We start from the raw sequence: 22,481 nt of genomic DNA on the forward strand, positions 1-22,481 counted from the left end.
GGCAGAAGGGGCTGGAACCTGCCGCCACCCTACCATCCCCACCCCCCCATGCTGAACACATCTTCTGTGGGAGAGGAAAACAAATCTTTACTTGGTTAAGCCGCGGGCTAGACTCTGTCAACAGCAGCCTAACTCCATTTCTAAGTGATGCATGAGAGACTCCAGCTGTTTAGTGAAAACACCTCTTTCCCTCCACAATGATTCTGAAGAGTCCCAGTGAGCTATGAGCTAATTTGCATTTACCCAAGAACCTGTCGGGGACCTAATTCTTCACTCAGAAAGGCTCAAGTCCTATTTGAGAGTAGACAAGGAATAGCAGCATTTTCACGGACAATGTTTACCATTCTGCTCTCTCTCCAGTGCGCCTTGAGTCTCATCTGCACCCTAGTGCATTTCACTCCGTTGCGATGCCCTCATGCCATGTCTGCAGGGACCCTGGGGAGACAGGACCAGTCTGCCTCTTGCAGCTTGCCTGCGTCTCCTGCGAGCCCTCCAGACGAGCAGGGGTGGGAGCCCTGCCTGCATTTCTGCTTCTGTTGCTGGTGCCTTCCCTATTTCTGACCATGTTATGCTCCGCCCTTTTTTTTATCTCCTCAGCGAGAGGCAGCGGAGGGACAGGAGCCCCCCTCCCACAGATCTAGTTGGTCTTTCCCTGAAATTTTTCACTGCTGTGCCCTCCACTCCCCAGGAATGTTCAAGACCCGACTCGCTCTGCTCTGCCCCGGGATCAGCTCCTCTCTGTAGAGCAAGCTACGTGCCGGCCTCCGCGGACCGCGGAGATGAGCCACTGTGTCTTGTTTCAGTTGATTTCCTTGAGTGCTGTCCAGAGGGGTCACTTCCCATCTACTCCACCAGGGCTTAACCTCAGAACAGTCTCATCCTGTGGGTTTTAGTCTTTTCTGCTTAAGTTTTCAGTCAGTCTGGACCTGACTTCTAGAAATTTCTTTCAAGATTGTGGAGGCTGGCAATACAATTTCTAGAAACTTCTCTCAAAATTGTGAGGTCTGAACAAATTCTCTATATGTTCTTTTTTTCTTCTTCTTCTTTTTTTATTTTAACGAGTTTAACAGAGTTTTGGAGAGAAGAGAAGTAAATGCATGTGCCTTCTGTCGGGGTCCGGTCAGTATTTTTCTGGCAGTCAGAGGTGGAGTGTGACATGTCTGTGTTAGATCAGCCTTATTCTATTGTTCAGATTCTTCATATTTTTCCTTTTTGTGGTTTGTGTGATAAACAATGAGAAAAACCAGTTGAAGTTACTTGTTTTAGAGTACCGTTGGTCTTTTAAATAACTTTTTATTCATGCATAACATACATAGCTGGTATTTTTTAATGTTATTTTTTCTGAGAGACATGAAGGAGCCCTAGCTCTTTTCTCCTGATCTATCTTTAATATTTAGTTTACTAGGCTATTCTTGTACAAACTGGAATGAAACCCTCTTTAAATGATATCATGCTCTAATTGAATGAAAACAATCAGTATTAAGGAAGAATATCCATTGGGAGATCATATAGATTATAGGCTAATGAATTATCCGAAGATCTTAACAAGATCATGCTTCTTTGAAAATATGACATAATGGCTTGCCTTGTCTACAAAACTACCCAGAATAGTGGTCAAATGTTAAACAAACTGTCTGTACCAAGTCACTTTCCTCTTTAAACATTTTTAGTAAAATATACATACCATAAAATTGATCATTTTAACCCTTGTTAAGTGTACAGCTTAGTGGCATTAAGGACAGTCACACTGCTGTGCAACTATCACCCCCCTCCGTCTCCAGAACTTTTTCATCTTCCCAAACTGAAACTCTGTGCCCGTTCAACACGAACTCCCGGCCCCTCCCCCAGCCCCTGGGAACCTCGATTCTACTTTCTGTCTCTGAATTTGCCTATTTTAGATACCTCATATAAGTGGAATCATGTATGAATTTTTTGTCTGGCTTATTCAGTTTGCATGTTTTCAAGGTTAGGGTTAGGGTTTCAGTGTCATTAAGGTTAGCGTGTATCAGAATATTATAGCTGGATAATATCGCATTGTGATATTGACCCTGATATCAGTTTCCCTACTTTAAACCCAGCATATATGGGGTTAAAACCAAAACACTTGTTCCCTGCTTACTCTCTGGCTTCCTGGCTCCAGAATCCACTATCCTCCATGGAGACAGACACCATCAAGGACAAGCACCTGGATTATGTCCTCCCCACAAAGAGATACAGGCTGGTGGGAAAGCTGATGACCAGCAAGGTCACGGGCTCCCTCCTCTCTGCAAGTGTCTCAAGGCCAAAGACAGGCTGGTGGGAAAGCTCCGACGAGCCAGGCCATATGCTCCCCCTCCCCTACCTAAAACCCCAAATGAAAACCCTTCCTTTTAGCTTTTCGGGGAGTTGGGGATTTGAGCGTTAGCTGCCCTCTCTCCTTGCTCAGCCCTGTGCAAAAATAAAATTCCTACTTTCTTCCACCACCCCCGGTGTCAGAGATTGGCTTGCTGCGCACCAGGTGAGCGAACTCACTTCAGGTTCGGTAACAAGTGTGTGGATAAACCACATTTTGTTTACCTGTTCATCTGCTGACGGACAATTGGGCGGCTTCCTTTTGGCTTTGTGAATAACGCTGCTGGGGACTCGGATAGACAAGTATCTGTTTGAGTCCTGCTTCTGTTACTTTTCAGCATCTACCTGGAAGCAGACTTGCTGGGTCATATGGTAATTCTGTGTTTAACTTTCTGAGGAATTGCCGAACAGGTGACTTTCCTCTCCATAGCGCTGGATCTGTTTTCGTGGGCTCAGTCAGTGTCTTCCCTCCTTCCTTCCAGAATATTGCTGCATAAACCAGACTTGTAAACCATGCCCGTGCCCGCCATGCCTCACTCACTTATTTGCTCTGCCCCCTCTGGGAAAGGTGTCTGCCCGCTGCTCCGGGAAGCCGTGAGGTCCCAGCCTACAGAAAGTAAGGAGGTCACTTCCTGGCAAGTTGGGCATGTAGGCAAGCTTGGGGATATCAAGAAAGATGACACCCCTCTAGTTAAAGGTTCTGCCCATGACACCTCATAGCCGCTAATGTGATAGCCCTTGGTTCCTGAACCCAAAATGGAGGAAGTGATAAGGATCGTAAAAAATACTTCCTTCGTGACAGAAGTTGTAAAAAATATGACCACTGGGGCTTTACCAAGCCCCAGCCTCAGTGCCAAGGTCGAGTTTTGTCAGCTGCCCAAGGAGGCTGTAAGTATGAAGGAACAACTCTGGTCCCCTCCTGCAGAGAAAACATGCCAAATAGCAACAGCGCATCAAGGTAATCACACAAACTCAAGAGTGAGGTGACGGCTGCCACCTCACCTGCGGAACTCCTGGTTCCCTCACATGTTCTCAGGATGAGCGGCTGGCTTCTCCAAGGCAGAGTGCTGGTGGTGGTCGAGTTTGCCATTGTCCGAGGTACTTGCATGTACTTTTGGATCACAATATCTCATTGAGCAAATATCATTCAGTCTGAGCCTCTGCCTTGATAAGACAGACACACCGTCCTAGGCCAGAAGGAAACCAAGCAGCTCTCTGTACCCCATGCCTCGGGGTGCCTCCTCCATCCTCTCAGCCGTTTTGAGACTCAGTGGCCTACAGAGTAGACCAATTTCCTGACACCCCCTTCTATTGACTTCCCTCCCTCCATCTCACTCCCTCAGCCCCCATTCCTGTTTCCTTGGATAACTTCCCCAAATAACCCACTTGCACATTAGCCCTTGCCACAGCTGCAGCCTTCAGGGCAGGGGAGGTCCCAGCCTAGAAACCCATGTCAGTCCAACCTAAACCCTGACGCCTAATACCTGCTCCTATCTCTGCCTGATGCAGAATATGGCCAACAGGGGAAACTGAGGAAGGCCCTTGACTACAGTGCTGGCCTCTGTCTTTGGTTCCATGCCCTTGGTTGGCTTTGCCACCATCAGCAGAGAATGGACAGCACATGGGCACAACTCCGAGAAAAACCAAAACGTAACAGACTGGACTGGCCAACACCATCTTTAGAAAAACCACAAGTTCATAGCGCAGTGACCAGCCCACCGTGTGCACCGCTGCAGCCAACCGGTCCCAGAACAGCCCACCCACAGGCCTAACTAAGCAACCATTCGTTTATCTGTACGGATTTTGGTTTTCGATCATTTGGCCTTTGTAAACCTTGCCTTTGTGCTTTGTTGAGGAGAAAGTCTTAAAAGAGGCTGTTCTCTCGCATGAAAAAGTCAGTTCTATCCTCCCCTCCCTCCAGCCCCAGGAACCACTTTTTAAACTCTTCTAGTTGTTTCTCCAAAACCAGGAAAATGGTGGTGGCAAGACCCAGGATCACAGAGAGGCAGAGGCCCAAGGAGCGCCTGGCTCGGACCAGAGCACAGTGATGGGGGCTCAGCTTGGGGTGGGGTGGGGGTAGATCTAGGGAGCAGCATCATGTCCTGGGGGCAGCATGTTTGAGAGGAGAAAGGTATTAAGGTGAGAAAAATGCACATAGAACATATTTGGGTTTAGGGTTTATTAAGACATACTTATGTACTAAGAGGTATTTAGAAATCGTCTGTATGATATGCTTGGAGAGACAGAATGTAATGAATTAATAGAGTCATGGGGACATATCTTGGTCTGTGTACTAGTTTTCTATTGGTGCTGTAACAAATCACTACAAACATAGTGGCTTAAACAACAAGGTTTATTTCCGACAGTTGTGTAGGTCAGAAGCCCGACGCCACACTGACTGAAATCAAGGTGTCACCAGGGCCGCGGTCCCTCTGGAGCCTCTGGGGGGGGGCGGGTCCTGTGCTTGCTCATTCATGTTGCTGGCAGAAGTCGCTTCCCTGAGGTTGTAGAAGCGAGGTCCCTGCTTCCTTGCTGTCTGTCAGCTGAGCGCCATCCGCAGCTTCCAGAGGCTGCCCGCGCTCCTTGACTTCTGACCTCCTTACTCTGTCTTCAAGGCCAGCAACAGCAGATTAGTCCCTCTCGCACTTCGAACCTCTTCCGTCATCGCATCTCTACGACACATCTCAGCTGCTGCTTTTAAGAGCCCAGGTGATTATGTGGGGCCGACGCGGGTAATCCAGGATAACCACCCTATTTTAAAATGAGCTGATTAGCCACCCTAATTCCCTTTTGTGATGTAACATTAAGATATTCACATGTATGATGTCAGGGATTAGGACGTAAACATCTTCGGGGGCCATTATTCTTCCTACTACAGTCTGTAAACTAAGACCTGGGTAAAACAGCCTGAATGGACAGCTATTTATGTTCAACACCTGCTAGGAGGGCAGAAGCCAAGAACACAGTAGTCGCTGGCCTGACGGAGGCTCCCCCTGGGTCTGAACCACGCGGACATCAGGGCCTTTCCTTCTGTTTCGATCTTTTCCACCAGAGATTAGCCTTGCCTGCTTTAGAACTTCTTGTTAATGGAATCATATGGTATAACTTTCTTGTGTAAGGCAATTTTAACTCAAAATAATGTTTCGGAGATTCATCTATGTTATTGCATGTATTAGCACACAGCATGAAAAGAAAATGAAAAGATAAGCTACAGACTGGGAGATGATATTCACAATAGATATCTGACAAAGAACGATCTAGAACATAAAAGAGCTCTTAAAACTCAATTATAACAAAAAATAACAAGTGTTGGAGAGGATGTGGAGAAAAGGGAACGCTCATACACTGCTGGTGGGAATGCAAACTCGTGCAGCCACTATGGAAAACAGTATGGAGATTCCTCAAAAAATTAAAAATAGAACTACCATATGATCGAGCTATTCTACTTCTGGGTATTTATCCAAAGAACATGAAAAGACAAATTCTAAAAGATATATGCACCCCAATGTTCATTGCAGCATTATTTATAATAATCAAGACTTGGAAACAACCGAAGTGCCCATCAAAGAATGACTGGCTAAAGAAGATGTGGTATATATACAATGGGATACTACTCAGCCATAAAAAAGGTGAAGTCTTGCCATTTGCAAAAACATGGGTCGAGTTTGAGGGTATCATGCTAAGCGGAGAAAGATAATTACCGTGTGATTTCACTCGTATGTGGAAGATAAAAAGAACAATTACAGCAAACACACACACAGACACGGAGAACAGATGGGTTACCAGGGGAAGGGGGTCGGGAGAGGGCAAAAGGGGCAAAGGGGCACATGTGTGGGGTGACGGATGGCAACTGGACTTTTCACGATGAACACGATGCAGTCTATACACAAGTCAAAATATAATGATGTGCACCTGAAATTTATATAATGAACTAATGTTACCTCAATAAAAAACCTCTCAATAATAATAGTGGTTTTTCTTACATAAATGGGATGAATCTATGTGCATTTTTCTATCACTAGCTTATTTCACTGGACAGTAGACTGTGGATGTGGTAGGCTGAACAATGGCTCCCCCAAAGATGTCCAAGTTCTAATCTTCAAAACGTATGAATGAATGTGTTACTTTAGATGGCAAAAGGGACTTTGCATCTGTGATTAAGTCAAGGATCTTGAGATGGGAAGGCTGCACAGGGCGACCTAGGTGGGCCCAGTGCAATCACAGAGTCCTCAGAAGAGGGAGGCGGCAGAGTCAGAGTCAGAGAAAGACAGACTGGAAGATGCTACACTGTTGGCTTTGAAGCTGGAGGAAGGGGATACAAGCCAAGGAATGCAGGTGGCTTCCAGAAGCTAGAAAAGCAGGGAAATGGGTTCTCCCCTGGGGCCTCCAGAAGGAATCCAGCCCTGCCAACCCCTTGATTTAACCCTGTGAGATTTCTGACCCACACAACTATTAAGATAATAAATTTTTGTTGTTTTAAGTAAAAAAAAAAAAAAAAAAACCCACAAAACTCAATAATAAGAAGACAATTGATGGAACAGTACAAGTGTGCAAAAAATTTGAACTTGCACCTCACGAAAGAAGACGTACAGAGAAATACATGAGAAATGCTCAACATCGCGAGCCCGGCCTGCTTCTCCAGGCCTGTCTCTTCTATTAAGAAAAATACTTCATCTTCTGGGTCGTCTCTTCTTTATTTGTGGCATCCTTTGAAGCATAGAAGTTTTAGCTTTTTAAAAAATGAACTTTTAATTTTAGAACAGTTTTAGATCTACCAAAAAATTGTGAAGCTAGTACAGAGAGTTCTCACATCCCCCACATCCAGATTCTCCTATGATTAACGTCTAACATTTGTATGGTACATTTGTTACAGTTAATGAACCAATATTGACACTTTCTTCAGATTTCCTTAGTTTTTACCAAATGTCCTTTTTCCGTTCCAGGATCCCGTCTAGGACACCACATTGCATTTAGTCACCATGTCTCCTAGACTCCTCTGGGCTGTGACAGTTTCTCAGACTTTCCTTGTTCTTGATGACCTGACAGTTTTGAGGAGTACTGGCCAGGTAAATGCCTACAGAGTTGTAGAGTGTCCCTCTACTGGGACTTGTCTGATGTCTTTCTCTTAATTAGGCTGGAGTTATGTGTTTTTTGGAGGAAGACCACAGAGGTAAAGTGCCATTTTCATCACGTCACATCAAGGTACATCCTGTGAACGTGATTTATCACTGTTGATGCTGACCTTGACCACCTGGCTGAGGCAGTGTGTGTCAGGTTTCTCTGTTGTAAAGCTACTCCCCTCCCAGCCCCCTGTCCATACTCTTTCCATACTCTTGTCCTTTTTGGAAAAAAGCACTATATGCAGCCTCATTAAAGGACTGGGGAGCTATGCCAGCTCCTCAAGGGCAGAATATCTACATAAATTATTTAGGATTCTTCTGCATGGGAGATTTGTCTCTTCTCCCCCGTTTATTTATTTCTTCAATCATTTATTTATATCAACATGGACTCATTGATATTTTTATACTTTGCGTTATAAGCCAACACAACTTTATTTTGTTGCTCAGATTGTCCCACCTCTGGCCATTGGGACTGGGAGCTCTTTCGGTTGGTCCTGGGTTCCCTTAACATACTCCATCATTCTGTGTGTGTGTATGTGTGTGTGTGTGTGTGTGTAATAACTTTCTTACTTTCTACCACTAGAAACTGCTTCAGGCTCCCCTTGTGTGTTCACACCTTGGGTGGTCCTAGAGTCAGCCATTTATCCCGGGAACCCTGGTTCCTTTATTGGAGTATGGGATTCAAGATCTCAGTGTTAGGTGCACTCAAAGTTTTTCATTTTGATGAAGTTCAATTTACCTAATTTTTCTTTTGTGCTTTTAGTGTCATATCTAAGGAGGCTTTCCCTAACCCAATGTCACAAAGGTTTGCTTCTGTATTTTATTCTAAGAGTTTTGTAGTTTTAGCTCTTTCATTTAGGCCTATGATCCATTTTGAGTTCAGTTTTGTCCATGTGTGAAGTAGGGAACCAACTTCATCCTTTTGCACATGGAGAGCCAGTCGTCCCAGTACCATTTGCTGAAAAGACTGTTCTTTTTCCATTGAAAAAGGCCTTGTCAAAAAATCAATTGATATTTCTTCAATTCTTGAATGCATAATTGGAATAGATATACCTGGCACCTGGAAGAATGCCCACATTGGCTCTCTGACCCATGGAACAAGAGCCACTGTGGTAGAGAACTCAGTGTAGGTTCCAGAAACTTGCCCTCCGCACCAAAATAGTAAACCAGAAACAATACTGCATGTGAGGGGGACTTCTAGAGGTTAATGCCACATTCAGAGAGTGAAGGGAAGGGGTTGTCATATCTGTCACATCCCCACTTCACTCAGCGTTTGGACTGCAGAAGTCAGGTGGAACCTGGAGAATGACTCCGGCTGGCAGAAACTGAATCAAGCGGATGCTCAGGTCGCAGCTGCCGTCCCGAGTGTGGTGTCTTTACTGGAGCAAATCAACACAGCTCCTGGCCCTTGAGAGGTGGCTATTAATCTAGCTAATGTCTTTTTCTCCATACCAGTTTGTAAGGACCGCCAGATGCAATCGTCCGTGACCCCCCGCACTCCCGCAGTAGGAGTAACAGCTTGCCTCCTGGCTTTGTCAGCTCTCCTGCTCGCTGCCATGATATAATCTGTAGAGAGCTTGACCACCTTGACATCCCACAAAACATCACACTGATCTTCTACACTGACATTATGCTGATATGTCTCATCAACAGGAAGCAGCAAATACTTTAGATGTCTTTCTGTTTTTAAAGATTTTATTTTTCCTTTTTCTCCCCAAAGCTCCCCAGTACATAGTTGTGTATTTTTAGTTGTGGGTCCTTCTAGTTGTGGTATGTGGGACGCGGCCTCAGCCTGGCCTGATGAGCGGTGCCATGTCGGCGCCCAGGATCCGAACCAGAGAAACCCTGGGCTGCCGCAGCGGAGCGCGCGAACCCAACCAATCGGCCATGGGCCGGCCCCTAGATGTCTTAAGAAGACATATGCAAGTCATATGGTGAGCAATAAACCCCATAAAATTTCAGGGGTCTGCCACTTCCTGATTTTGGGGCTTCCATGGTTTGGAGCATGTCAGGATATCTCTTCCTAGATTAGAGACAAATGCACCTCACACAACCTTCCACCAAAAAAAGAGGCACAATGCTCGGGGGGTCCTTTCAGATTTGGGAGGCAACACACACACATTTATGTGACCCTCTGACCCTTTGACCATCACCATCCTGGAGAGCTCCCCATTTTAGTGGAGACCAGAGCAGGGGAAGGCCGTGCAGCGGTCTAACCTGCTCTACCACCTGAGCCTTAGGATACAGCAGAGCCAATGACACTGGGAATGTCTGTGGCAAACAGGGATGCTGTACAGAGCCTGTGGAAAGCACCAAGAGGAGAATTACAGCACAGATTAATCGGGTTTTAGAGCAAATACATCCCCTCCTTTACGTATAATGATTCTCCTTTTAAGAAACAGCTTCCGGCCTGAATCAGAAAGCTAAACAATGGGACATCAGGTGACCACACAGCCTGAGTTTCCGTGATGAACTGGGCGTGGTTTTCCTTATCCATAAAGTTGGGTGCACACAGCAGCAGCAGATTAGCAAGCGGCAATTGCATACGAGAGGCCAAACCTGGGCGTGTCTGAAGGTACACAGAGGGCGCATGCGCAGGGGGCTCAGGCTCCTGCTGCCTCGCCTCCTCTCCCCCAGTCCGGGCGATGAGCTCACGGGAAATTCTTCACGGCCGGTTGACTAAGGGAGAAAGAACTTGAGCCTGGTTCACAGATGGGTCTGTACGACATGCTGTTGGCACCCAACAGTGGACAGCTGCAGCCCTACAGCCCTAGTCAGGGTGACCCTGAATTCGGAACAATGGTGAAGAGAAGTCCTCTGAGCAGCACGTCTGATTGTGCGCTTTGGTGCGAGAAATGACCGAAGAATGGATGTACACTGATTTATGGGCAGTGACTGATGATTTGGCTGGTCTTAAAAGGAACAGCATTGGAAAAGTAATAATGAGGAAGTTTAGAGAAGTGTATGTATAGATCTCAGAATGGGAGTAGACTGTAAAGATTTTTGTGTCCTGTGTGAATGCCCACCAAGGGCATCCATGCAGAGGATGCTCTTCACAATCAGGTGGACAAAATGACACATTCTGTGGGTGTCCATCAGCCTTTTCCCAGCCACCACAGGCTCAACGGACCCATGACCGAAGTGGCCATGCTGGCAGCTCTGGAGCTTATGCATGGGTTCAGTAACGTGGACGTCTCCTTACCCCATCTGACCCGGCTAGCACTGCTGCTGAGTGACTAATATGACAGCTGCAGAAACCAACTCTGAGCCCCTAATGAGGCACTATTCCCCATGAGGGGTGGCCATCTACTTGGTTTCCGGTTGATTATATTGTACCTCTTCCATCACGGAGGGGACAGAGAGTGACCCTCACAGGAATAGACACATATTCTTGACCTGGATCTGAGACTGGCTTTGTCTTCCTTGCGCCTGGTGCTTCTTTCAGCTCCACTGTGAACTCACACAGCAATCATGGCACTCGGCACAGCGTTGCTTTTGACCAAGGAACTAATTCCACAGCAAAAGAAGCAGCATTGGGCCCATGCCCATGGCATTAACTGGTCTTATCACATTCTCCATCACCCAGGAGTGGCTGGCCCAACGGAAACATGGAATGGCTTTCTGAAGACTCAGTTATGGCGCCTGCTGGGAGATGACACCATGAAAGGGTGGGGTTCTGTCACACAATGCAGACACCATTGTGTGGTGCTGTTTCCCCCAGAGCTAGGAGTTTGAAAATCAAGGTGTGGAAGGGGGCGTGGCTCATTATACCAATAATTATACCCAATAATGAGAACTGTAGTAGCTTTGCATGTCTTCTTTTTGATTTATATATATGTTTTTATTTGTGCATGCTATTTTCTTGTTTCTCTTTATTCCAATTATTATTTTATGTCCAAATAGTCAGAGGTTAATTTTACAATTTACTCTTTAGGTAACAGAATATTCAGTGGGGCTGTGGCTGAATTGAAGAGTAATTAATATGGCCGGTAATGGATACGATGGCTGTTGGGACAGTGCTTCTCCTCACGTTGAGGAGAGGGTGATCATAACGTCTTCCCTTGTGGAAAGGACAGCTGTACTTTGGTGGAATACAGAGTTGATTTGTTGTACAGAAGTTTAATCTGTATAGAAGGCCGCCTATGGAAGCTGAGTAGCCAAAGGGGTGGACTGTGTCAGTTATCAATTTATTGCCTCTCAGTTCCAAATCCAACCTTCATTGCCCTGCTTGGGATATAGGAGCTGAACCCTGCAAACGTTTTTCCTTTGTCCACTGGCATTATAATGATCTTTGCCAGTAGAAGGAGCTGGACAGATACTATGGGAGGAAGGGGCCTCTCCTCCTAGTCGTGATGTGTCCTTTTTCTTCTTGTTCCCACAGTGCAGCTGCCAGCAGTATGTGTGCAAGACATTCACTGGTCACCCACCAGCACATTTTTAGCCAGTCCCAGCTCAGTTCCCTGCCTACCATCTGTGGCCCACCAGTACCCAAGCATGGGCTTGGAGCTTGCTAGCTCTGGCCAGTAGTTACCTGCCTGCCACCCTTGGTCCAGTGGCTGTGGACAGCCCAGGGAAATTCTCCACCATCCAGTGAGCTCCAGTCACACTCTTGCCTGGGACGTCTGAATCCCAGCCTTGGAGAAAGGACCCCCCAACTAAGCTGTTCTTTCTGTGGGTACTCTCCCTCAGCCCTAGAGTATTCTTTTTTTTGGCCCCCCCTGAGGAAGATTCACCCTGAGCTAACATCTGTGCCAAGCCACCTTCGTTTTTTGTATGTGGGACACCTCCACAGCATGGCTGGTGAGTGGAGTAGGTCCACACCCAGGATCTGAACCTGTGAACCTGGGCCACCGAAGCAGAGTGTACAGAACTTTAACCACTTGGCCACGGGGCCAGGCCCCCTAAAGTATTCTTTAGAATTCTCTTTTATCCCTCATCAGTAGCTAATCCCCTGTAAATAGTTAATAATCCCTAATATTAAGCTTTCTCTGTTCAAATTTTCCTGTGTGGTTTCTGTCTCCTGACTAGACCCTAACTGATAGGCAGGAAACTCTCTTGGGCCCAGAATCACACACCTATAGCAAGCAGAGGTCTGCTGACACTGAGAGATGGGGAGGGAAATCCCACCAAGAACAACCACAATATTAGGCAGATTCTGTGTGCCCCAGGGAGAAGGGTCACTGAGGCTTAGAAACTCTCTCCCCCAGGCCCGTCAGACAGGGCCTAAGTCTGCATGTGGCCAGGACAGCAGAGGGACCTCCCTGCCCCACCACAAGCATAGCGTCAAGTAAAGAATCAGCACTCATCACAGGGGAAGGGGCAGGAGGATGAAGAGAGTCCATCTCTGTGGCACAGGTGGGCAGGGACGGCTGAAAGCTCAGGGGGAATCAGGGATACTAATAAAAAATCTGGCACTTTATGGATCAAAGACCTAAAGCTCAGGCCTGAAACAATAAGTCTTCTAGAAGAGAATATAGGCAGTACACTCTTTGACATCAGTTTCAAAAGAATCTTTTCAGACACCATAACTCCTCAGATGAGGGAAACAATAGAAAGAATAAACAAATGGGACTTCATCAGACTAAAGAGCTTCTTCAAGGCAAGGGAAAACAGGATTGAAACAAAAAAAACAGCCCACTAATTGGGAAAAAATATTTACAAGTTACTTATCCGACAAAGGGTTAATCTCCATAATATATAAAGAACTCACACAGCTCAACAACAAAAAATCAAACAACCCGATCAAAAAATGGGCAGGGGACATGAACACACATTTCTCCAAAGAAGATATACGGATGGCCAATAGACACATGAAAAGATGCTCATCATCACTAATCATCAGGGAAATGCAAATCAAAACTACACTAAGATATCACCTTACACCTGTTAGAATGGCAAAAATATCCAAAACCAAGAGTGACAAATGTCGGAGAGGTTGTGGAGAAAAAGGAACCCTCATACACTGTTGGTGGGAATGCAAACTTGTGCAGCCACTATGGAAAACAGTATGGAGATTTCTCAAAAAGTTAAAAATAGAAATACCTTATGACCCAGCCATCCCACTACTGGGTATCTATCCTAAGAACCTGAAACCAGCAATTCCAAGAGTCCCATGCACCCCAATGTTCATCACAGCATTATTTACAATAGCCAAGACGTGGAACCACCCTACGTGCCCAGCAACTGATGATTGGATAAAGAAGATATGGTATATATACACAATGGAATACTACTCAGCCGTAAAAAAGGACAAAGTCATCCCATTCACATCAACATGGATGGACCTTGAGGGTATTATGTTAAGTGAAATAAGCCAGACAGAGAGAGACGAACTCTATATGACTCCACTCATAGGTGGAAGTTAACATATAGACAAGGAGATCTGATTGGTGGTTTACCAGGGGAAAGGGGGGCGCGGTAGGGAGAGGGCACAAAGGGTGAAGTGGTGCACCTACAACACGACTAACAATAATGTACAACTGTAATTTCACAAGGTTGTAAACTATCATAATCTTAATTTAAAAAAAAGTTAAAAGAAAAAAAAAGGAACAAACCCAACTTGCAGGTGCCCCAATCATTGGTTCCTCTATTCATTTAAAAGCTGTCACTGCTCTAGTGGGGGGAAATAATGGGTGCACAGATTCACAGATATATGCAAAAGTCTCCTTGAATTTAGCTCTCTCCAGTTCAATGCTTCTTTCTCTTTTCGTTCCACTAGGATTTGGAGTATTTTAGCAATGATCTACTTCAGAATCACCAAGAAGCAGAGTGGATCAGCCTCCTCGTTAGAGCTAAGCCTTAAAGAAATGGCCAAAATGGTCTGGAAGGCCAGGTTCAGGAGAAAAGTGGATGCCCTATTTGATCCAGGAGACTTTCTTAATGACTATAATCAGTCCATTTCAATAAGTCTTGTTACTTTATAGGAAATAAAATAAAATATTAAACTGAAAAAAAAAATCTGGCACTTAAACCATTACTCTAAGCATAAGGCACCTCAGCCCACTGCTGGAGAATGTGAAACCTGTGGTACCCTTACGGTGACAACAGCAACAATAAAATCCAAACGCAGTTCAACTCTTGCCCAGCTGGACTTCTGTCACCATATTAACAGCCTGACAGAAGAAAAGGTGTGCCCATTTCCAGGCGTAAGTTCTGTTGACCACAAACTCCTCTGTTTTACATTTGATGCCTTGGAATTCAATAAAAAAATTGTGAGTAAACAAAAAAAGCGAGAATAAAACAACCCATTGTTAAGAAATAAGCTGTAGGGGCCGGCTCCGTGGCCGAGTGGTTGGGTTTGCACGCTCCACTGCAGTGGCCCAGGGTTCAGATGCTGGGTGCAAACATGGCACTGTTTGTCAGGCCATGTTGAGGCGGTGTCCCACATCCCACAACTAGAAGGACCTGAAACTAAGATATACAACTGTGTACGGGGGGCGGGGGGTTTGGGAAGCCTGCAACTAAGATATACAACTATGTACGGGGGGGTTTGGGGAGATAAAGCAGGAAAAAGAAAAGATTGGCAACAGTTGTTAGCCCAGGTGCCAATCTTTAAAAAAAAAAAAAAGAAAGAAAGAAGCTGTAAACAGATGACACTTAGAGATGACAGGAACAGGGAGAAGAGGGAGAAAACTGGCAGAAGAGATATTTGAGGGCTGGCCCCGTGGCCGAGTGGTTAAGTTTGTGCACTCCGCTGCAGGCAGCCCAGTGTTTCATTGGTTCAAATCCTGGGTGCAGACATGGCACCACTCATCAACCCATGCTGAGGCAGCATCCCACATGCCACAACTAGAAGGACCCACAACGAAGAATATACAACTATGTACTGGGGGGCTTTGGGGAGAAAAAGGAAAAAAAAATTTAAAAAAAAAAGAAATATTTGAAGACCTAATGACTGAGAATTTTCCAAAACTAATGAAGGACATCAAACTACATATGCACAAAATTTAGAGAACCCCAAGAAAGCTAAGCCCCCTCCCCCTCAGAGTAAAAAACAAACACAGGGAAAAATATAATCAATCTGCTAAAGACCAGAGATGGAGAAAATCTGGAAGCGTGGGTAGGGGAGAGATGCATGTTATGTGCAGAAGAGCAAAGATAAGAAGTCGGGCACACTTCTCATCAGAGACTGTGCAAGCCAGAAGAAAAGGAACGGCACGTTTAAAGTACTGAACAATAAGAAGCAGTCAACCGAGGGGCCGACCCAGTGGCGTAGTGGTTAATTTCACACATTCCGCTTCAGTGGCCCACAGTTCACAGGTGTGGATCCCGGGCATGCACTGACACACCACTCAGCAAGCCATGTGGTGGCAGCGTGCCACATACAGAATTGAGGAAGATTAGCACAGATATAAGCTCAGCGACTATCTTCCTCAAGCAAAAAGAGGAAGATTGGCATCAGATGTTAGCTCAGGGCCAATCTTCCTCACCAAAGAAAAAAAAAAAAAGCAGTCAACCAAAAATTCCATACCAAGTACAAATATCTTTCCAAAGTGAAAGTAAAATAAAGATTTTTTCTGACAAGCAATAACTCAGAGACTTCATTGCCAGCACATCTGCATTGCAAGAAACATTGAAGGAAGTTCTTCAGGCAGAAGGAGTAGGATGGCAGAAAGAAACTTTAGTTAACATAAAGAAATGAAGAGTACCAGAAATGGTAAAAAATAAAGGTAAATATAAAATATATTTTTTCTTATTTTAATCACATTAGAAGATTATTAACTGTCCAAAGCAAAAAGAGTAACAATCTATTCTGGAGTTGATATCATATGTAAAAGTAAAATGTATGAACAGTTGCACAAAGGATGGAAGGGAGGAACTGGTGATATGCTGCTGGAAGTTTCTTACTCCATACATGAAGTGGTACAATGCTGTTCAAGGTGGGCTGTGATAAGTCAGAGGTGTATATTGTAAACCCTAGGACAACCAGTAACTTTTAAAAAAAGAGGTGTAATAATAAGCCAATAATGGAATTAAAAGGAATCATAAAAAAATACTCAGTTAATTCAAAAGTGCAGATGCAACAAACAGAAAACAACTTGTAAGATATAGCTTTAAATCCAGCAATATTAATAATTATATTAACTATAAATGGTCTAAACATCACAATTAACGTCCCAAATAAATATCCAATTATTAGATTTGACAAAAGAGCAAACCCAACTATATGCTATCTACAAAAACTCTGCTTTAAGTATACAGGCATAGGTAAGTAAAAAGTAAAAGGATGGGAACACTAGTCAAAAGAATCTTGGATTGGATCTATGACAGTGGACCAAGCAGACAACATTAGATGGAATATCCCTGGGTCAGTGATACAGAATCAACTTATCAAGAAGCCATAACAAGCCTATGTGTGCGTGAACCTTCAAAACGCGTGCAGTGAAATTGATAGAATTCAAAGGAGAAATAGACCAATTCACAATTATACGTGGAGACTTCAATGCTCTTTAAAATTCATTAGGAAAAAAAGGCAGTAATGCTGTAGGAGATCTGAACAGCACCATCAAGCTGACCCGATGGACGTTTATAGGACACGCTCCTGACAAACAGCAGGGGACGTCCCCTCTCAGGTGCACGCGGAGCGTCCACCAAGACACGCCACACGCTGGGCCTTGAAACAAGGGATTTAAATCGTGACAAATGTGTCCTATGGCCACAAAGGAATTGAATTAGAAATTAACCCCAGAAAAATATCTGGAAAATTCCCAAATATTTGGAAATTAAACAACAAACTTCTAAATAACACTTGAGTCAAAGAGGAACTCACGAGGGAAAATAGAAACTATTTTAAATTGGATGACAATAAAAACACAATGTAACAAAATTGTAGGATGCAGCTAACGCATTGCTTAAAGGAACATTTTTTAGAGGTTCATTTATAGATTAAATGCTTCTATTTGAAAGCAAGAAAGATAAATCAATAATTTAAGCTTCTACCTGAAGAAACTGTAAAGAAGAAAATTAAACCCAAAGCAAGCATAAGAACCAAAATAATAAAGATAAGAGCAGAAACCAATGACACAGAAAACAGAAAATCATAGAGAAAATAAATAAAACCAAAAGCTGGTTCTTTGAAAAGATCAATACCATCAACAAACCTCTCACTCACCTGACAACAAAGAAGCCACTGATTGCCAGTATCGAGGAAGGAAGAGGGGCATTAATACGGATTTGATAGACATTAAAAGAATAATAAGGGAATATTTTGAACAACTTAATGTCAGTAAGTTTGATAACTTTAAATAAACACATTTCTTGGAAGATAGACACTACCAAAGCATACTCGCGAAGAAACAACCTGAACGGTTCTATACCTATTAAAGAAATTGAAATCACAGTTTAAAACCTTCCCATAAAGAAAAATCCAGGCCCGGATGGCTTCACTGGTGAATTGTACCAAACATTTAATGAAGAAATAATACCAAATATATACACATCCTTCAGAAAATAGAAAAGGAGGGAACACTTTCCAACTTATGAGTTATGACAGACAAACTACAAAAAACTCCTAGAGGGGCTGGCCCAGTGGAGCAGTGGTTAAGTTCGCACGTTCCACTTCAGCGGCCCCGAGTTCACTGGTTTGGAGCCCAGGTGTGGACATGGCACTGCTTGGCGAACCATGCTGCGGCAGGTGTCCCACGTATAAAGTAGAGGAAGATGGGCACGGATGTGCGCTCAGGGCCAGGCTTCCTCAGCAAAAAGAGGAGGATTGGCAGCAGATGTTAGCTCAGGGCCAATCTTCTTCTTCTTCAAAAAACTACTAGAATCAGTAAATGAGTTTAGCAAAGTTACAGGTTACAAGATCAACATACAAAAATCAGCTCTATTTGTATACATTAGCAATGAACACTCAGAAATTAAAATTTAAAAATAAAAAACAGTACCATTTATAATAGCACCAAAAATTGTAAGATAGGAAAAAAATCTATCAAAATATATGCAAGATTTGTGTGCTGAAAACTACAAATATTGATGGGACTAACCAAAGAAAAGCTCAATAAATGAAGAGACGCACAGTGTCCATGAATGAGGAAAGTCAATAGGGTTAAGATTTCAATTCTTCGTAAATTGATCTAGAGATCCAGACCCCACCTAAAATCTTCAGCAAGTTTTTTATTTGTAGAAATTGAAAACCTGATTCTAAAATTTCAGTGGAACAGCAGAGACCTATGACAGCCAAAGCAATTTTAAAAAGAAGAGCGAAGTTTGAGGACTCACTCCACCTGATTTTTTTTTTTTTGAGGAAGATTAGCCCTGAGCTAACTGCTGCCAATCCTCCTCTTTTTGCTGAGGAAGACTGGCCCGGAGCTAACATCCGTGCCCAGCTTCCTCTACTTTATATGTGGGATGCCTCCCACTGCATGGCTTGACAAGCGGTGCCATGTCCGCACCTGGGATCCAAACTGGCAAACCCTGGGCCGCCGAAGCAGAACGTGCGAACTTAACCGCTGCGCCACCGGGCCAGCCCCATTCTCCACGTGATTTTAAGACTTATTCTAAAGCTACAGTAGTAGCCTCATTAGGCACTGTGGTATTGGTGGAAGGATAGATGTAGAGATCAGTAAAAGACAACAAAGAGTCTAGAAACAGAGCCACACATATGTGATCAATTAATTTTCGACAAGAGGCAAGAGAAATTTAAATGATAGTCTTTTAAGAAATGATGTGATGATGGACATCACACATAGCTTTATATAACTTATATAAATATAATTTTTTATGTGGATCATCAACCTAAATGTGAAATCTAAAACTATAAAATGTCTGGAAGAAAGTCTTTGTGATTTTTGGTTTAGACAAAGACTTCTTGAGAATATCATACAAAGCAAGACAACATGGGAGCAACATTTTTTTTTTGAGGAAGATTGGCCCTGAGGTAACATCCATCACCAATCCTCCTCTTTTTTTGCTGAGGAAGACTGGCCCTGAGCTAACATCTATGCTTATCTTCCTCTATTTTATATGTGGGAAACCTGCCACAGCATGGCTTGATGAGCAGTGCTAGGTCTGGGCCTGGGATCCAAACTGGGGAACTCTGGCCTGCTAAAGCAGAGCATGGGAACTGAACCACTATGCCACCCAGTTGGCCCAGGTGCAACATTTTTAAGAAACTCAAGGTTAGACAGTGTAAGCCAATGGCTTTATATGCAGCCAAGTTATCCTTCAAGTATTAAGACGCTAGAAAAACAGCTTTAAAAATACTTAGAGACGGCGGGCCCCGTGGCCGAGTGGTTAAGCTTGCGCGCTCCTCTTCGGCGGCTCAGGGTTTTGCCAGTTTGGATCCTGGGCGCAGACATGGCACCACTCATCAGGCCATGCTGAGGCGGCATCCCACATGCCACAACTAGAAGGACCCACAACTAAAAATATACAACTATGTACCAGGGGGCTTTGGGGAGAAAAAGGAAAAATAAAATCTTAAAAAAAAAAATACTTAGAGAAACTTAGGGAATACTTTGCTCATGGGTCCTTCCTGAGGATGAGCTTTATCCAATAAGGAGATGATTGGAGAAACTGGCAAATGGACTCTTGGTGCCTCGAATATATTATTTGTGGGTCTGACTGTAAAACAAAGATCGGGGAAGGGAGGAGGAAATGTCTGTAAATCTCACATGCTCGGACAAAGTAGGAATAATGTAACTAAAAAGGGGGAGGTTGGGGAGGCAAGGGGAGAGGACAGTGAGCCCACTGATTCTCCCGGATGGAACAGGTGGGTGTCCAGGATGCATTCAAAGCTGGCCAACAGGGACCGGCCCTGTGGCTGAGTGGTTAAGCTCACATGCTCCGCCTCAGCGGCCCAGGGTTTCGCCCGTTCGAATCCTGGGCGCAGACATGGCACTGCTCATCAAGCCGTGCTGAGGCGGCGAACCACGTGCCACAACCAGAGGCACTCACAACTAGGATATACAAGTATGTTGTGGGGGGCTTTGGGGAGAAGAAGAAGAAAAAGGAAAAGAAAATGAAGAAGATTGGCAACAGTTGTTAGCTCAGGTGCCAATCTTAAAATAAAAACAAAGCTGGCCAACAAAATAGCAGAAACCCAAGTAAGGACAAGGGCCTGAGGGCCTCATGAAAGTCATTAACTGAAAAGTAACCACTAGAAACAAAATACAAACCCCCTCACTTGCAAAAGAAATACAAAAGAAAAACAAACCAATCATCCAGAGAATGAAACAACACGGAGTGAATATGACATAGGAGTTGACACGAAAATATCAGCTATATCAATAAATGTAAGAACTGAACTTATGTAACAGAAAATTATATATATGTATGTGTGTATGACTGAGGAAGATCTCTATGAGTTGATAATGAAGTGATTTCCAGTAAATATTCATCCAAATAAAGCAAGATGCAAAAGAAAGCGTATAGTAAGCTGTCTTTTGTGTAAGACAGCAGGAGAGAGAGAAAGAGAACAAATGTCACATACTTTTAATAATTGGTGAATCTGGATCGAGTGTATGGGCATTTATTACGTTACTCTTTCAAGTTTTTTGTATACTTGAAATTTTTTGAGAGAAGAAGTTGGGGGAAATTCCAACAGAAAAAAGTATTTTGTTAAGTTAGGCATTTGAATCTCAAATGCCTTGACCTTGGTTGATCTCCGGGCGTACAGAAGGGTCGCTCAATCACAGCAGAGCTCCCCCAGCCCAGCGCCAGCTCTGACTTCCCCAGAGGAGCTGCAGGAAGGAGAGCTGGGGGGTAAGCCAGCAGTGAATCGCATACGGGGCTCGGCTCGGAGAAAATGACTTCTGGTAATGGGGGGTCAGAAAATGGGGAATGATCGTGTCCAAAATGTACCTGAGGAGCCTGCTGTCCTGAGATGTGTTCCCCACTGTAGCAGGTTCATTATCAGAGAAAGCTGGAAGGACTGGCCCCGGGTCCCAGGTCCGCGGGATCACGAGATCGGCCGCGCCCCCGTGAGTGCGCAGGGGCTGCTGGGACTCGGACTGCACAGGACCTGCGAAGAGGAAGAACTGAACCGCTTGGACCAGTGCAGCCAAATAAATAGGCCTGCCCACAATAAAGACTTCCCCAGAGGTCAGGGAGGCTCCTGGAAACAGGAAGACCGAACAAGCAGTTAGAGAGAAGACCCAGCTGGAGACACGTGGCTGGGAGCTTCTGATCGTTGACAGAAAGAACTCCGTAGATGGGTTGAATAACAAAATGGACTCAACAAATCAGGAAGTCGAAAGATCCGATCAAAGCAGCATCCCAGAAGACCTCAGGGGAGACAAAGAGACGGACAGTTGTAAAGAGGAGTGAAGACATATGGAGGATACAAATGGAAATCAACACAAAGATAGCTGAAAAAATCCTTTGTATCGGAAAACTAAAAACATGCTAACAAATAACACTTCGACTGGGGAAGAAATCATGATGAAAGCCCTACATGAATAAAGGAAAGTTGGGGGACATGGCTAAGGTGGAAATTAGAGGGAAATTTTGTTTTAAATAAATTACAAGAAAATAAAGAGAAATGAACTGTGTTCAAATCAAATACAAAAAATAGAAAAAGAGCAAAAGAGCAAACCCAAATAATGCAGAAAGAAGCAGACGCTAAGGCACTTTTGCTGCCATCATTGGCTCCAGGGTTCCGTGGGCTGCAGGTCTGCACCTAGAAAAACTTGATATCCCCTGGCTACTTCTCAACACCCGGAGAACTGGGTACTGGGCACTCAGGTGCTTACCACCCACAGCAGCAAAAACAGCAGACGGGGAACCTACGTCGCAGACAGAACTCTCGCTGCAAGACGGTCTTGGCTGTCGGGCCTGGCAGCACAGGGAGGCGCCCGGAGAGGGAGCTGCGACGTATGGTGCGCAGCCAGGCCACAGTGCCCTTCCCAAAGAGGGAATGCTTCCCAGTCCATTTTAGGAGGCTAATATGACCTGAAGTTTAAACCAGATAAGGAATGTTTAAAAAATATGAGTCCTTATAGCTTGTGAATATAGTTGAAAATCCCCAAGGAAAATATTCAATAACTGTTTTGACTGTTTTATTTGGGATACAAGTTTGGATGCTAAACA

At 44.4% G+C, this 22,481-nt stretch overlaps 2 long non-coding RNA genes across 3 annotated transcripts; one reads left to right on the top strand and one right to left on the bottom strand.

Annotated features, from left to right (window-relative positions):
- Positions 1 to 4,665: 4,665 nt before the first annotated feature.
- LOC138917436 (uncharacterized) lies at positions 4,666 to 21,392 on the bottom strand. The gene is made up of 2 exons (XR_011425450.1): positions 21,255 to 21,392; positions 4,666 to 5,082 (listed from the first exon to the last, which is right to left on the bottom strand). It is a non-coding gene; the product is annotated as an uncharacterized lncRNA (long non-coding RNA).
- On the top strand, positions 4,944 to 14,408 carry LOC138917438 (uncharacterized). 2 transcript variants are annotated; one of them, XR_011425453.1, is made up of 3 exons: positions 4,944 to 5,040; positions 7,275 to 7,397; positions 14,170 to 14,408. It is a non-coding gene; the product is annotated as an uncharacterized lncRNA (long non-coding RNA). The 2 variants fall into 2 exon arrangements; XR_011425452.1 differs by lacking the exon at positions 7,275 to 7,397.
- Positions 21,393 to 22,481: the final 1,089 nt, after the last annotated feature.

This window comes from Equus caballus, chromosome 14, assembly GCF_041296265.1.
Source record: "Equus caballus isolate H_3958 breed thoroughbred chromosome 14, TB-T2T, whole genome shotgun sequence".
Taxonomy (NCBI): domain Eukaryota; kingdom Metazoa; phylum Chordata; class Mammalia; order Perissodactyla; family Equidae; genus Equus; species Equus caballus.